Below are 17,177 nucleotides of genomic sequence, written 5' to 3' on the forward strand. Positions count from 1 at the left end.
TGGCTTCGGGCACAAATTGCGTTCAAAGACTCGATGGTTCACGAGATTCTGCAATTCACAACAAGTATCGCATTTCGCTACGTTCTTCATCGATGCGAGAGCCGAGATATCCGTTGCCGAGAGTCGTTGTATTATTATCTATTCGATAGGTGCCTCCTCATCACGTCCTGGGCACCGCGTACGGAGAGTAGCGATTACGGTTTTCCTTGGCGCTATCCGCGCCGAGAGGTTAGGTTCACCCAAGCGGCTTCGCACAATGTGTCAAATTTTCGAACCCAACACCTTTATTTATAGATAATTTCTAGTTATAATTGTATCAGGACTCTAACTCCTTAAAGCCTACAATCCATAACTTAAGCCCAACAAGCCAAGCCTGTTGTTATAGAAATTAATATAAAATTCATCGTGACTCCGATTGATAAACTGATTTCACCAATGTGCACAGAAACCATTTCTTCATCTTTTAGAGTCAAGATAATTTTTCTGAATCCGAATTCAGTGATTTCCAAAAATGCCAATCCCTATGTCATTTTTGGAAATCCCACCCCCTTTTAATTAAGAAATCCAACTTCTCTTTCATTAAATTTAACTCTTTAAATTTAACTATCTCTACGCGGTTTTAGTAATCCATTACTTGTGTAACCCTCAATGATTCAGGAATACAGCTAGCCATGGGCTCACAACTCCTTGTGACTCGGAACAACAATTTCCGACTTACCCATCGAATCATGGTAAGAGCGCCAAGAAACATCGCCCCATGATTCCCTAGGTATTACTTATAGTGCCTGCAAGAACCAGTAGATTTTGGTTAGCGTACAGTACGGTCCCTTCATCCATATATCCCGATCGAATCAACAACCATTGGTATATCGAGAGTCGTTCGAGATTCGACAACTATGCATAACATCTTGGAGATCTATTAGTGACATCGCATGTGTTACTAGGAACACCAAGTAACCTAAAACACATCATGTACTCTGGCCAGAGATTTGTCACACTAATATCTCCTCAGATCGCATAGGATATCCACACTCGCGAGTATGTGGTGAATCCTTGACAACAAAGCATCAACTCCTATATGTGTCGTAACTGTACCCAATCCCGACACCTGATGACCCCAATAGAGTCGGTAAACGAGTCAAAGTACAGTACTAGCATATAGAGTCTCAATGATGTTTCAAGTAATAAGGACTAATGGTGTACAACCAAAATCGCGGACTTTATCCACTCGATAAGTGATAACCATTTGGAAAGTCCGAATAGGGTAGTTCGATCATTCATCATATGAATATCCATTTGCATGCTTTGAACATCTCTATGTTCCATACCAATGAAACGTGGTACTCGGCATCGCAAATGCTAGTCTCAATCTCGAGCGATCCTTATCCTCATTTGCGGACGGCTCAATTGACTAGGAACTGTTTAGAATATACAGTGACTATAAGATGTGTTTCATGATAGCCATCCCCATGTGCTACCACATCTTACATACACTATAGTATATTCAAGGTCTTTATCAAAATAACAATAGTATATCATAATATAACATTATGAAGAAAGATAAAGTCAATGCCATTATAAAAGTGTAAATTATATTAAACAAAAGATTGTTTATACATAGAGTCACAAAAGCCCTTAGCCACAAGTTGGCTAACCGGGCACCCACTCTTTCAATCTCCCACTTGCCCTAAAGCCAACTAGTCATACTACGTAATCCCATTGCTTCGCGATGTTTGTCAAACAATGGTCCTGGCAAGGGCTTAGTAAGCGGATCAGCGATATTGTCTGTAGAGGCCACTCTCTCGACATTGATGTCTCCTCTTTCCACGATCTCCCGGATGATGTGGTATTTCCTCAGTACGTGTTTGAACTTCTGATGAGACCTTGGTTCCTTTGCCTGAGAAACGGCACCCGTGTTGTCACAGTACACCAGGACTTGACCAACAGCTTCAGGAATTAAACCCAACTCTTGGATGAATTTCCTTATCCAAACCGCCTCTTTAGCAACAGCTGATGCTGCAATGTATTCTGCCTCAGTGGTGGAATCCGCTGTGGTGTCCTGTTTGGAACTCTTCCAAGAGACAGCACCGCCATTGAGCACGAATACAAATCCAGAGGTTGATTTCGAGTCATCCACGTCACATTGGAAGCTAGAGTCGGTATAGCCTTCCAACTTCAATTCTCTCCCTCCATAAACCATGAATAAATTCTTAGTCCTTCGCAAGTACTTAAGAATATCCTTCACAGCTTTCCAATGCATTTGACCGGGATTGGCTTGGTATCTACTCGTGACGCTCAGAGCATAGGCCACATCCGGTCTGGTAGATATCATCCCATACATGATACTACCTATGGCTGACTCATATGGCACGTGTGTCATCTTCTCTATCTCTTCGTCAGTCTTGGGACACATAGACTTGGATAGAGAAACTCCATGACACATAGGTAGATGTCCTCTCTTGGACTCATCCATAGAAAACCTTTTCAATATGGTGTCGATGTAGGTTGATTGAGTGAGTCCTATCATTCTTTTAGATCTATCTCTATAGATCTGAATTCCTAGAATATAGGATGCCTCACCTAAATCCTTCATCGAGAATCTACCTGATAACCATATCTTTGTTGACTGCAACATCCCTACATCATTCCCCATGAGTAGGATGTCATCAACATAAAGTACTAAGAATGTTACCGCATTCTTAACTACTTTCTTGTACACGCATGGTTCCTCCGGGTTCTTGATAAAACCAAAATCCTTTATCGTTTCATCAAATTTCTGGTTCCAACTTCTTGATGCTTGTTTGAGACCATAGATTGATCTCTGAAGCTTGCATACCTTATGCTCGCTTCCCATGGATATGTATCCCTTAGGCTGCATCATATAGATCTCTTCCTTAATGTTTCCATTAAAAAATGCAGTCTTTACATCCATTTGCCATATCTCATAGTCATACCATGCTGCTATGACAATAAAGATTCTTATGGACTTGAACATTGCGACTGGTGAAAAGGTTTCATCATAGTCAACTCCTTGTCTTTGAGTATTGTAAGAGTGGGTGCCCAGTGAGCCAACTGTGTGGCTATGGGCTTTGTTGACTCTTTGTATAAACAATCTTTTGTTTAATATTATTTACACTTTTATGGCAATGACTTTATATTACTTCATATTGTTATATTGTGATATACTATTGTTGTTTTGATAAAGACCTTGAATATACTATAGTGTATGTAAGATGTGGTAGAACATGGAGATGTCTATCATGAAATACATCTTATAGTCACTGTATATTCTAAAACCGTTCCTAGTCGATTGAGCCGTCCGATAATAAGGATAAGGATCGCTCGAGTTTGAGACTAGCATTTGCGATGCGGAGTACCACGTTTCATTGGTAGGGAACATGGAGATGTTCGAAGCATGCAAATGGATATTCATAGGATGAATAGTCGAACTACCCTATCCGGACTTTCCAAGTGGTTATCACTTATCGAGTGGATAAAGTCCGCGGTTTTGGTTGTACACCATTAGTCCTTACGACTTGAAACATCATGGAGACTCTATATGCTAGTACTGTGCTTTGACTCGTTTACCGACTCTGAGGGGGTCATCAGGTGTCGAGATTGGGTACAGTTACGACACATATAGGAGTCAATGCATTGTTGTCAAGGATTCACCACATACTTGCGAGTGTGGATATCCTATGCGATCTGAGGAGATATTAGTGTGACAAATCTCTGGCCAGAGTACTTGATGTGATTTAAGAAATGGTTTCTTAGTAGCACATGCGATGTCACTAATTTGATCTTCAAGATGTATTGCATAGTTATCGAATCTTGAGCGACTCTCGATATACCAATGGTTGTTGATTCGATCGGGATATATGGATGAAGGGACCGTACTGTACGTTAACCAAAATCTACTGGTTCTTGTAGGCACTATCAGTGATACCTAGGGAATCATGGGGCGATGTTGCTAGGCGCTTTACCATGATTCGTTGGGCAAGTCGGAAAGTGTTGTTCCGAGTCACAAGGAGTTGTGAGCCCACGGCTAGCTGTATCCCTGAACCATTGAGGGTCACACAGTGTAATGGAGTTTTAATCCCCGTTGAGATAGTTAAATTTAAAGAGTTAAATTTAATGAACTAAGGAGTTGGACTTCTTAAATAAGAGTAAGGGAGTAGGATTTCCTAAAATGACATAGGGATGGACATTTTTGGAAACCACTGAATTCGGATTCAGGAAAATTTATTTTGACTTTAAAACGTGCAGAAATGGTTTCTGTGCACATTGGTGAAATCGTTTCATCAATCGGAGTCACGATGAATTTTATATTAATTTCTGAACGAGCGGGCTTTGCTTGTCGGGCCCCAGCTTATGACTAATGGGCCCTAAGGTGTTAGTGGCCTGCATTATAAATAAGTTATTTCAGTACAGAAATTATAAAAAAAAAAAAAACACAACAGGTCATTATTTTGAGAGCAATAATTTCGAAAACCCTAGCCCCTATTCTCTCTCAATTCGGCCGATCACCCTCCCACTCTGTCAGAGAAATTCCGGTCTGTGATTTTGAATCGCAGTAAGGAATAACGAATCAAATTCGTGTATTCTCTTCGCAGAAAACTTCTGATAGATTTTCTAGTGCAATCTATCAGAGGGATTAAACCTCTGTTCGTGGACCTGATTGAAGGCGTTCATCGGTTCCAGGGAGAGACAACAAGAGCAGAATTGTTCTGTTGGTGTCCATTAATCTCGTTGCGAGATTTGAGGTAAAATTTATTTAATTGTTATTTAAATTTTACACACACGTAATTCAATCGATGTATGGTTGATACCCACACCATGGAAACGTTCCATGAAAAATTTTAAACTTCCGCTGCACCGGGTATCAATCGTAATTGGTCTGGGAACTCGCCAGTTTTTTCCAACAGTGGTATCAGAGCCAGGTTGCTCAGATCAATCGATTGAATAATCAATTGTACAAAATTTTTGAGTCTCGGTTTTTGAAACAAAATAAATATTTTTAATAAAAAAAAAAAAATTTTTTTTTTTTTCGGGGGGCGAAACCCGGGCAGCGATTGGATCGCTGCCCGGAGGGGGCAGCGATGGTCGCTGCCCCCAGGGGCGGCGCACGGCGCCGCCCAAAGGGGGCGCACGGCGCCGCCCAGGGCGGCGACCGTCGCCGCCCAGGGCGGCGCACGGCGCTGCCCAGGGCAGCGCTGTGCGCTGCCCAGCGCAGCGCTGGGCGCTGCGCAGGGCAGCGCTCGGCGCTGCCCAGGGCGGCGCACAGCGCCGCCCAGGGGCGGCGCTCGGCGCCGCCCAGCGGCGGCGCCAGGCGCCGCCAGGGCAGCAAACGTTGCTGCCCTAAGGGGGCAGCCGGGCTGCCCCGGCCCGCGCCCCGGGTGCGGGCCGGCCCGGGAGTGTCCCGGGCGGCCCGCGGGAAAAATTATATTTTTTATTAATTTTAATATTTAAAATTTTATTTTTGGTCCGGTCAAAAATTGTTTTTGATTGGTTCACGAGATTTCGGATCGAATTGTTCGAGTCCGTAAATTTTAAAATTGATTTTGGATAAATTTGAATTTTTGGAAAATTTTAATATTTTATCCGTAAATTGAATTTTGAAATCAATTATTTTGGTACAATTGATGATAAGATATGATCTTATGATATATTAGATAAAATATGATTTTATTTGTAAAATTGGATTTTATAGATAAAATATGATTTTATTTGATATGGAGATAAAATATGATTTTATATGTGAAATGTGATTTTATATATAAAATATGATTTTATCTTGTTTAAATTTGAATTGCCACAGCATGTTATCCAATAAATTAATTTTGAATTAAATGTTATTGGATAAGGATGATCGATTGCCATGACCAATTTTGTAGGTGTATGTTAGGAATTTACATTTTGTCTTTATTGTTGTTGGTTTTATTAATGGGCCTGGTTTATGGCCCGATATGAATGTCATATGTAATAAAAGTGGGCTTGGTTTATAGCCCGTTCCCACCCCCTAAAAATGTATCCCCTACTTGTCATTGTTATTTATTGTAAATACATTAGATTTAGTGGGAGATCAAGATTTGAAGATGGTGGGCCCAGCAGACAATGAAGACTGAAGAAATGTAAATTGGAAGCATATGTAATAGGATTGCATTTGCATACTGCATATTACCTAGGATTGGACTAAGACCCGTGATTGGCAACCACGGGTCAATTAGAAATGGAATCGATCATCCTATATAATATGTGATATTATGATTGTATGCATGTTTAGACATAAATTGCGTGAATCCGGCAATGCATGCAATAAATTAAATATGATGAGACAAATATTTTTATAAATAAAATCCCTCATTTTAAATATGATTTAAAATTTATATCAAGATAAATAAAGGAAATTTAAATATTGTTTAAATGTTCCTACCTTCCATCAACGGTCAATGTATGTGATGCTACCCGCGGATACGGTCCGGCTCATATTATTGGGGGGGCCCGTCCGTCGGAAAGCTGTACATTGGATCGACAAATGTTGTAAGTTGGGTGGAACTCCCATGGGATCGGCTCATATTATTGGGGGATCCACATGGCGACCGTCCATCACAACTTAATATTGATGGGTCATCTTGACATGTCACTTTAAATGGCGTCATATTATTGGGCCCTTATTGGACATGAGGTAAATACATGGGGGTTGCTTTGGAAGCAATTGGGCTCTACCTTTTGAGAATTATGGTTGGCTGATATTATTCGGGACCATAAGTTTGTCAATTGGACTCCATGTTCTCACTAAGGGAAAAGTTTCCCGTTTTCACTAGAGGGTGGTGAAATCGTTAAAATAGTGGGAGTGAGATTCATAAAATTAAATTCGCCTATTTTATGTCTTAGTAAATTGTTAAACAATCATTGATATATGTCTGTTTTTCCTTTTCAGTATTTCATACAATGAATTCGCGAAATCCTTTATTCTCGATCCTCGAACAAAACAAGCTGACTGGCGCCAACTATACGGAATGGTTCCGGAAGTTGAAGATTGTCTTAACTTCGGAGAAAATGCTCTACGTGTTAGAGAAAGCACCTCCGAAGGAAGCACCAGCTGACATAAGTCCGGAGGAATTGGCCAAACTTGATGCATGGTGTGACCATGACATCAAGACCAAATGCTATATGCAAGCCTCGATGTCTGATGAACTCCAGAGGCGATTTGAGGACACGGTGAATGCTGCTGACATTCACACGCAACTCAAGGAACTTTTTGGGGCTCAGTCGAGGGCTGAAAGGTTCTCTACTGTTAAGGAGTTGATGACGTGCCGCATGCGTGAAGGGACTTCGGTCCGTGATCATGGGGTACGAGTGATTTGGCTCATACAGAAGTTAGCGACCCTTGATTTGGTGTTGGAGCATGAACTCAATGTGGACTTGCTGCTTCTATCTCTTCCTTCTTCATTTGATGGATTCGTGATAAATTTTAATATGAACAAGATAGAGGCCACCCTTGAAGAGATGGTCAATATGCTCGTTACATATGAATCCACACTTAAGAAGGATAAGCCAGCTTTCTTGGTGGGCTCCTCATCTTCTGCTAAGAAGGGGCCAAGTATGAAGGGCAAGAAACGTTCTGCCCCACCCAAGAAAGTGGAACCCGAGAAGAAGCAAAAGACAAAGGCTTCAAACGATGGAAAATCCAAGGATGTTTGCCATTACTGCAAGAAGCCGGGTCATTGGAAGCGCAACTGCAAGGAGTATCTTGGGCAGTTGGGAACTGCAAAGGGTATGTTCTATATCGAAATAAACATGTCACTTAATACAACTTCTTGGGTATTGGATACCGGATGTGGATCTCACATTTGCAATGATTTGCAGGTGATGACAAGAAGTCGCAGGCTTAGAATGGGTGAGACCCAGCTGAGGCTCGGGAATGGTTCCAGAGTTGAAGCTACGGCCATTGGAGATGTTTGTTTGATTTTGCAGAACGGTTTTAAATTATTGTTGAGAGATGTTTTATTTGTGCCAGATTTAATTAAAAACATTATTTCTATTTCTATGCTTGATAGAGATGGTTATTCTTGTAATTTTGTGAATGGGATTTGCAGTATTTACAAGAATGAATGTTTAATTGGAAATGGACAACTTGAAAACGATCTATACAATTTAAAACTAAAAGACGTTCCAGTAAATTGTATTGACAAACCGGCGACAACAAACAAAAGGAAAATCGATAGTCAAAACCCGGCAAACCTATGGCACGCTAGGCTAGGTCATATTTCCTCAAGGAGGATGAACAAGCTAGTGGGAGAGGGCATGTTTGATATGTCTGATATTAACTCTCTACCTACTTGTGAATCCTGCCTAAAAGGGAAAATGACTAAATCTCCTTTTAAGGGGAAGCCTGAACGTAGTCAGAATCTGTTGGATTTGATCCATACAGATGTTTGTGGTCCATTTAGAGTAGGGACTCAACATGGCCACACCTACTTCATTACCTTTACTGATGATTATTCTAGGTATGGGTATTTATATTTAATGAAATATAAGTCTGAAGCATTTGAAAAGTTCAAAGAATTCAAGGCTGAAGTAGAAAACAAGCTAGGTAAAAGTATTAAAGCACTTCGATCGGATCGAGGTGGAGAATACTTGAGTACCGAGTTTTTGGACTATCTAAAAGAGAATGGGATTCTCTCTCAGTGGACTCCTCCTATGACACCACAGCTTAATGGTGTATCGGAGCGTCGTAATCGAACTTTGTTGGACATGGTTCGATCTATGATGAGCTTCACTGAGCTTCCACCTTCGTTTTGGGGCTATGCGCTTGAAACGGCGGTATTGTTGTTGAAAAACGTCCACACTAAAGCAGTGGACAAAACACCATACGAGTTATGGAATGGCAAAGCTCCTAAGTATTCGTACTTGAGGATTTGGGGAAGTCCTGCTTACGTGAAGCGGACAGTGGGAGATAAGTTGGATAGTCGATCCAGCTTGTGTTATTTTGTGGGGTATCCGAAGAATTCAATCGGATATTATTTCTATTATCCTGCTGAAACAAAGGTGTTTGTTTCTAGGAATGCCACCTTCTTGGAGAAGGAATTCTTATTGGATAAGAAAGGCGAGATGATGGAACTCGAAGAAGTTCGAGAAGAACCCGAAATACAAAATAACGATCCCACACCTCAGGAACCATTGCTGGACACGCCTGCACCTAGAAGATCCGAGAGGACTTCTAGACCTCCAGTTCGATATGGTCTTCTTCTTGAAGAGGGTCAAGATGAACCCGACATTGGATGTGATCCAAGAAGCTTCAAGGAAGCAATTTCTGATGCGGATTCGAATTTATGGCTTGAAGCTATGCAGTCAGAATTGGATTCGATGCATACTAACCAAGTCTGGTCTTTAGTGGATCCTCCCGATGGAATTGTTCCAATAGGGTGTAAATGGATCTACAAAAGAAAGCTTGGGCCTGATGGTAAGGTATTGACCTACAAGGCGCGATTGGTGGCGAAAGGTTACACTCAAAGGCAAGGAGTTGACTATGATGAAACCTTTTCACCAGTCGCAATGTTCAAGTCCATAAGAATCCTAATTGCCATAGCTGCATGGTATGACTATGAGATATGGCAGATGGATGTGAAGACTGCTTTTCTTAATGGAGACATTAAGGAAGAAATCTATATGAAGCAGCCTGAGGGGTACACATCCATGGGAAGCGAGCATAAGGTATGCAAGCTTCAGAGATCAATTTATGGTCTAAAACAAGCATCAAGAAGTTGGAACCAGAAATTTGATGAAACAATTAAAGACTTTGGTTTCATCAAGAACCCGGAGGAACCTTGCGTGTACAAGAAAGTAGTTAAGGATGCGGTGACATTCTTAGTACTTTATGTTGATGACATCCTACTCATTGGGAATGATGTAGGGATGTTGCAGTCAACAAAGATATGGTTATCAGGTAGATTTTCGATGAAGGATTTGGGTGAGGCATCCTACATTCTTGGGATACAGATCTATAGGGATAGATCTAAGAGAATGATAGGACTCACTCAATCAACCTACATCGATACCATATTGAAACGGTTTTCAATGGATGGGTCCAAGAGAGGACATCTACCCATGTGTCATGGAGTTTCTCTATCCAAGTCTATGTGTCCCAAGACTGATGCAGAGATAGAGAATATGACACATGTACCATATGCGTCAGCTATAGGTAGTATCATGTATGGGATGATATCTACCAGACCGGATGTAGCATTTGCTCTGAGTGTCACGAGCAGATATCAGTCTAATCCTGGTCAGATGCATTGGAAAGCCGTGAAGGACATTCTTAAGTACTTGCGAAGGACTAAGAATATGTTCATGGTTTATGGAGGACGAGAACTCAAACTGGAAGGCTATACCGACTCTAGCTTCCAAAGTGATGTGGATGACTCGAAGTCAACCTCTGGATTTGTGTTCATGCTCAATGGCGGTGCTGTCTCTTGGAAGAGTTCCAAGCAGGACACCACAGCGGATTCCACCACTGAGGCTGAATACATTGCAGCATCAGCTGCTGCTAAAGAGGCCGTTTGGATGAGGAATTTCGTCCAAGAGTTGGGCGTCATTCCTGAATTTGTTGGTCCAGTCCCGGTGTACTGCGACAACACGGGTGCCGTTGCTCAAGCAAAGGAACCAAGGTCTCATCAAAGATCCAAACACGTACTGAGGAAATACCACATAATCCGGGAGATTGTGGAAAGAGGAGACATCAGTGTCGAACGAGTGGCCTCTGCAGACAATATCGCTGATCCACTTACTAAGCCTTTGCCAGGACCATTGTTTGACAAACATCGCGAAGCAATGGGTCTACGTAGTATGACTAGTTGGCTATAGGGCAAGTGGGAGATTGTAAGAGTGGGTGCCCAGTGAGCCAACTGTGTGGCTATGGGCTTTGTTGACTCTTTGTATAAACAATCTTTTGTTTAATATTATTTACACTTTTATGGCAATGACTTTATATTACTTCATATTGTTATATTGTGATATACTATTGTTGTTTTGATAAAGACCTTGAATATACTATAGTGTATGTAAGATGTGGTAGAACATGGAGATGTCTATCATGAAATACATCTTATAGTCACTGTATATTCTAAAACCGTTCCTAGTCGATTGAGCCGTCCGATAATAAGGATAAGGATCGCTCGAGTTTGAGACTAGCATTTGCGATGCGGAGTACCACGTTTCATTGGTAGGGAACATGGAGATGTTCGAAGCATGCAAATGGATATTCATAGGATGAATAGTCGAACTACCCTATCCGGACTTTCCAAGTGGTTATCACTTATCGAGTGGATAAAGTCCGCGGTTTTGGTTGTACACCATTAGTCCTTACGACTTGAAACATCATGGAGACTCTATATGCTAGTACTGTGCTTTGACTCGTTTACCGACTCTGAGGGGGTCATCAGGTGTCGAGATTGGGTACAGTTACGACACATATAGGAGTCAATGCATTGTTGTCAAGGATTCACCACATACTTGCGAGTGTGGATATCCTATGCGATCTGAGGAGATATTAGTGTGACAAATCTCTGGCCAGAGTACTTGATGTGATTTAAGAAATGGTTTCTTAGTAGCACATGCGATGTCACTAATTTGATCTTCAAGATGTATTGCATAGTTATCGAATCTTGAGCGACTCTCGATATACCAATGGTTGTTGATTCGATCGGGATATATGGATGAAGGGACCGTACTGTACGTTAACCAAAATCTACTGGTTCTTGTAGGCACTATCAGTGATACCTAGGGAATCATGGGGCGATGTTGCTAGGCGCTTTACCATGATTCGTTGGGCAAGTCGGAAAGTGTTGTTCCGAGTCACAAGGAGTTGTGAGCCCACGGCTAGCTGTATCCCTGAACCATTGAGGGTCACACAGTGTAATGGAGTTTTAATCCCCGTTGAGATAGTTAAATTTAAAGAGTTAAATTTAATGAACTAAGGAGTTGGACTTCTTAAATAAGAGTAAGGGAGTAGGATTTCCTAAAATGACATAGGGATGGACATTTTTGGAAACCACTGAATTCGGATTCAGGAAAATTTATTTTGACTTTAAAACGTGCAGAAATGGTTTCTGTGCACATTGGTGAAATCGTTTCATCAATCGGAGTCACGATGAATTTTATATTAATTTCTGAACGAGCGGGCTTTGCTTGTCGGGCCCCAGCTTATGACTAATGGGCCCTAAGGTGTTAGTGGCCTGCATTATAAATAAGTTATTTCAGTACAGAAATTATAAAAAAAAAAAAAACACAACAGGTCATTATTTTGAGAGCAATAATTTCGAAAACCCTAGCCCCTATTCTCTCTCAATTCGGCCGATCACCCTCCCACTCTGTCAGAGAAATTCCGGTCTGTGATTTTGAATCGCAGTAAGGAATAACGAATCAAATTCGTGTATTCTCTTCGCAGAAAACTTCTGATAGATTTTCTAGTGCAATCTATCAGAGGGATTAAACCTCTGTTCGTGGACCTGATTGAAGGCGTTCATCGGTTCCAGGGAGAGACAACAAGAGCAGAATTGTTCTGTTGGTGTCCATTAATCTCGTTGCGAGATTTGAGGTAAAATTTATTTAATTGTTATTTAAATTTTACACACACGTAATTCAATCGATGTATGGTTGATACCCACACCATGGAAACGTTCCATGAAAAATTTTAAACTTCCGCTGCACCGGGTATCAATCGTAATTGGTCTGGGAACTCGCCAGTTTTTTCCAACAAGTATAACCTTTTGCCACCAAGCGTGCCTTGTAGGTCAATACCTTTCCATCAGGCCCAAGCTTTCTCTTGTAGATCCATTTGCACCCAATTGGAACAATTCCATCGGGAGGATCTACTAAAGACCAAACTTGGTTAGAATACATCGAGTCTATTTTCGATTGCATAGCTTCAAGCCATAAATTCGAATCCGCATCAGAAATTGCTTTCTTGAAGTTTCTTGGATCACATCCAATGTCAGGTTCACTTTGATCTCCTTCAAGAAGAAGACTATATCTAATAGGAGGCCTAAAAGTCCTCTCGGATCTCCTAGTAATAGGCGTGTCTTGTGATGATTCTTGAGGTGTAGGATCGCTATTTTGTATCTCGGGTTCTTCTCGAATTTCTTCGAGTTCCATCATCTTGCCTTTCTTATCCAATAAGAACTCCTTCTCCAAGAAGGTGGCATTCCTTGAAACAAACACTTTTGTTTCAGCAGGATGATAGAAATAATATCCGATTGAATTCTTTGGATACCCTACAAAATAACATAAGGTGGATCGACTATCCAACTTATCTCCCACTGTCTGCTTCACGTAAGCAGGACATCCCCAAATCCTCAAGTACGAATACTTAGGAGCTTTGCCATTCCATAACTCGTATGGTGTTTTATTTACTGCTTTAGTGTGGACGTTGTTTAACAACAATACCGCTGTTTCAAGCGCGTAGCCCCAAAACGAAGGTGGGAGCTCAGTGAAGCTCATCATGGATCGAACCATGTCCAACAAAGTTCGATTGCGACGCTCCGAAACACCATTAAGCTGAGGTGTCATAGTAGAAGTCCACTGAGAGAGAATCCCATTCTCTTTTAGATAGTCCAAAAACTCGGTACTTAAGTATTCTCCACCTCGATCCAATCAAAGTGCCTTAATACTTTTACCTAGTTTGTTTTCTACATCAGCCTTGAATTCTTTGAACCTTTCAAATGCTTCAGACTTATATTTCATTAAATATAAATACCCATACCTAGAATGATCATCAGTAAAGGTAATGAAGTAGGTGTTGCCACATTTAGTACCAATCCTAAATGGACCGCAAACATCTGTATGGATCAAATCCAACAGATTTTGACTACGCTCAGGTTTCCCTTTGAAAGGAGATTTAGTCATTTTTCCCTTTAGGCAGGACTCACAAGTAGGTAGAGAGTTAATATCAGACATATCAAACATGCCCTCTCCCACTAGCTTGTTCATCCTCCTTGAGGAAATATAACCTAGCCTAGCATGCCAAAGGTTTGCCGGGTTTTGACTATCGTCCTTCCTTTTAATTGTTGTTACCGGTTTATCAACATAATTAATTGGAACGTCTTTTAATTTTAAGCTATATAGATCATTTTCAAGTTGTCCATTTCCAATCAAACATTCATTCTTGTAAATATTGCAAATCTCATTCACAAAATTGCAAGAAAAACCATCTCTATCAAGCATAGAAATAGATATAATGTTTTTGACCAAATCCGGAACATATAAAACATCTCTCAAAAATAACTTAAAATTGTTCTGCAAAACTAAATAAATGTCTCTTATAGCTTTGGCTTCGACTCTAGAACCATTCCCGAGCCTTAGCTGGGTCTCACCCATCCTTAGCTTACGACTTCTTGTCATCACCTGCAAATCATTGCAAATGTGAGATCCACATCCGGTATCCAATACCCAAGAAGAAGTATTAAGCGAAACATTTATTTCAATGTAAAACATACCCTTTGCAGTTCGCAACTGTTCGAGGTATTCCTTACAGTTACGTTTCCAATGACCGGGTTTCTTGCAGTAATGGCAAACGTTTTCATCTTTTATCCCATTTGAAACCTTGGCCTTTCCCTTCTTATTTGGTCCAATCTTCTTGGGCGGGGCATAACGTTTCTTACCCTTTCCACTTGGTCCTTTCTTAGAATTAGAAGAGGATCCAACAAAGAGTACCGGTTTATCCTTCTTTAGTGTGGCTTCATATGTGACAAGCATATTGACCATCTCTTCAAGGGTGGCCTCTATCTTGTTCATATTGAAGTTCATCACAAAACCGTCAAACGATGAAGGAAGTGATAGAAGCAACAAGTCCGCGCTAAGTTCATGCTCCAAAGTCAAGTCGAGTGTTACCAACTTTTCAATGAGCCCAATCATGCGCACCCCATGCTCACGGACCGAAGTCCCATCTCGCATGCGGCTCGTCATGAGCTCTCTGACGGTGGCATACCTCTCCGACCTTGACTGAGCTCCAAAGAGTTCCTTGAGGTTCTTGTGAATGTCAGCAGCATTCACGGTATCCTCGAATCTCCTTTGAAGCTCATCAGACATCGAAGCCTGCATGTAGCATTGGCCTTGATATCATGGTCCCACCATAAATCAAGTTTGGCCAACTCTTCCGGACTTGTATTAGCCGGGGCTTCCTTCGGAGGCGGCTTCTCTAACACGTAGAAAGCTTTTTCCGAAGTAAGAATAATTTTCAACTTACGGAACCATTCCGTATAGTTTGCGCCAGTCAATTTGTTTTGTTCGAGAATTGAAAACAGTGGATTGCGAGAAGTCATTGTAATAGTATACTGAAAAGGAAACAGACAATAATCAATGATTGTTTAATTAATTTACTAAGACATAAAATATGGCGAATTTTAATTTTATGAATTACACTCCCACTATTTTAACGATTTCACTACCCTCTAGTGAAAACGGGAAACTGTTTTTCTTAGTGAGAACATGGAGTCCAATTGACAAATCATGATCCCGAATAATATCAGCCAACCATAATTTTCAAAAGGTAGAGCCCAATTACTTCCAAAGTAACCCCCATGTTTTTACCTCATGTCCAATAAGGGCCCAATAATATGACACCGTTTTTTGTGACATGTCAAGATAACCCATCAATATTAAGTTGTGATGGACAGTCGCCATGTGGATCCCCAATAATATGAGCCAATCCCATGGGAGTTCCACCCAACTTACAACATGTGTCGATCCAATGTACAGCTTTCCGACGAATGGGCCCCCCCAATAATATGAGTCGGACCGTATCCGCGGTAGCATCTCATACATTGATCATTGATGGAAGGTAGGAATATTTAAACAATATTTAAATTCCCTTTTTATTAATCTTGATATCAATTTTAAATCATATTTAAAATGAGGGATTTTTAATTTTGAAAATTTGTCTCATCATGCAATTTATGTATGCTTGCGGGATTCATACAATTTAGTCTAAACATGCATACATCAATAATATCATATATTATTTAAGGATGATCGATCCCATTAACTAATCGACCCGTGGTTGCCAATCACGAGTCTAAGTCCAATCCTAGGTGATACGCAAGTATGCAATGCAATCCTATTACATTGTGCTTCCAATTTACATTTCTTTGGTCTTCATTGTCTGCTGGGCCCACCATTTCTTCAAATCTTTGTCTCCTACTAAGTCTAATAAATTTACAATAAATTTTGATGACAAATATGGGATAAATTTTTAGGGGTGGGAACGGGCCATAAACCAGGCCCACTTTTATTACATATGACAATCATATTGGGCTATAAACCAAGCCCATTAATAAACACCAACAACAATAAGACAAATGTAAATCACCTAACATACACCTAAAACATTGGTCATGGCAATCGATCATCCTTTATCCATTAATTAATTCAATAATTAAATAATTGTATAAACATGCAAAGGCATCATAATTTAAAAGATAAAATCATATTTTATCTTATCCATCCATAAGATCATATCTTATCATCAATTGTACCAAAATAATTAATTTTATAAATTTTAATTTAACGGATAAAATTTATAAATTTTCCAAAAATTCAAATTTATCCAAAAATCAATTTTAAAATTTTTGGACTCGAACAATTCGATCCGATGCCTCGTGAACCAATCAAAAAAAATTTTCGATCGGATCAAAAACTAGAATTTCAAAAAATTAAAATTTTAATTAAAAATTAAAAATAATTTTTCCGGGCTGCCCGGGACAATCCCGGGCAGCCCGCGCCCCAAAAAGGGGCCCGGACTGGGCAGCCCGTCGCTGCCCAAGATCGCTGCCCTTGGGCTGCGCCCAGCGCTGCCCGATTTTCCCATTAAAATTCAATTTTAAATTTTCTTTTTATTTCAAAAAACCGAGGCTTAAAAATTTTGTACAATCGATTAATTTAATCGTTTGATCTGAGCAACCTGGCTCTGATACAAATGTTGGAAAACGTGTTCAGATCAATTAAGAATTGATACCCGGTGCAGCGGAAGTTTAAAATTTTATTTTATTATATGGAACAATTCCATATATGGGTATCAAAACTTTTACGATTAAATTTGTTCAAGTAAAAATAAAACGCAGTTAAAGTTTTACCTCGTCAAGCAAAGGCTTGATCGTGGACTCCAACAGAATTTAATCTGC

General features: G+C 40.4%; 1 non-coding gene across 1 annotated transcript in view; it reads right to left on the reverse strand.

The window, feature by feature from the left end:
• LOC140893845 (5.8S ribosomal RNA) overlaps positions 1 to 125 on the reverse strand; it is a 156-nt gene extending 31 nt beyond the window's left edge. Inside the window, exon 1 of the ribosomal RNA XR_012153407.1 lies at positions 1 to 125. This exon is cut by the window's left edge and continues 31 nt beyond it. This is a non-coding gene — a ribosomal RNA (5.8S ribosomal RNA).
• Positions 126 to 17,177: the final 17,052 nt, after the last annotated feature.

Source organism: Henckelia pumila, chromosome 3 (genome assembly GCF_033568475.1).
Source record: "Henckelia pumila isolate YLH828 chromosome 3, ASM3356847v2, whole genome shotgun sequence".
Classification (NCBI taxonomy): Eukaryota; Viridiplantae; Streptophyta; class Magnoliopsida; order Lamiales; family Gesneriaceae; genus Henckelia; species Henckelia pumila.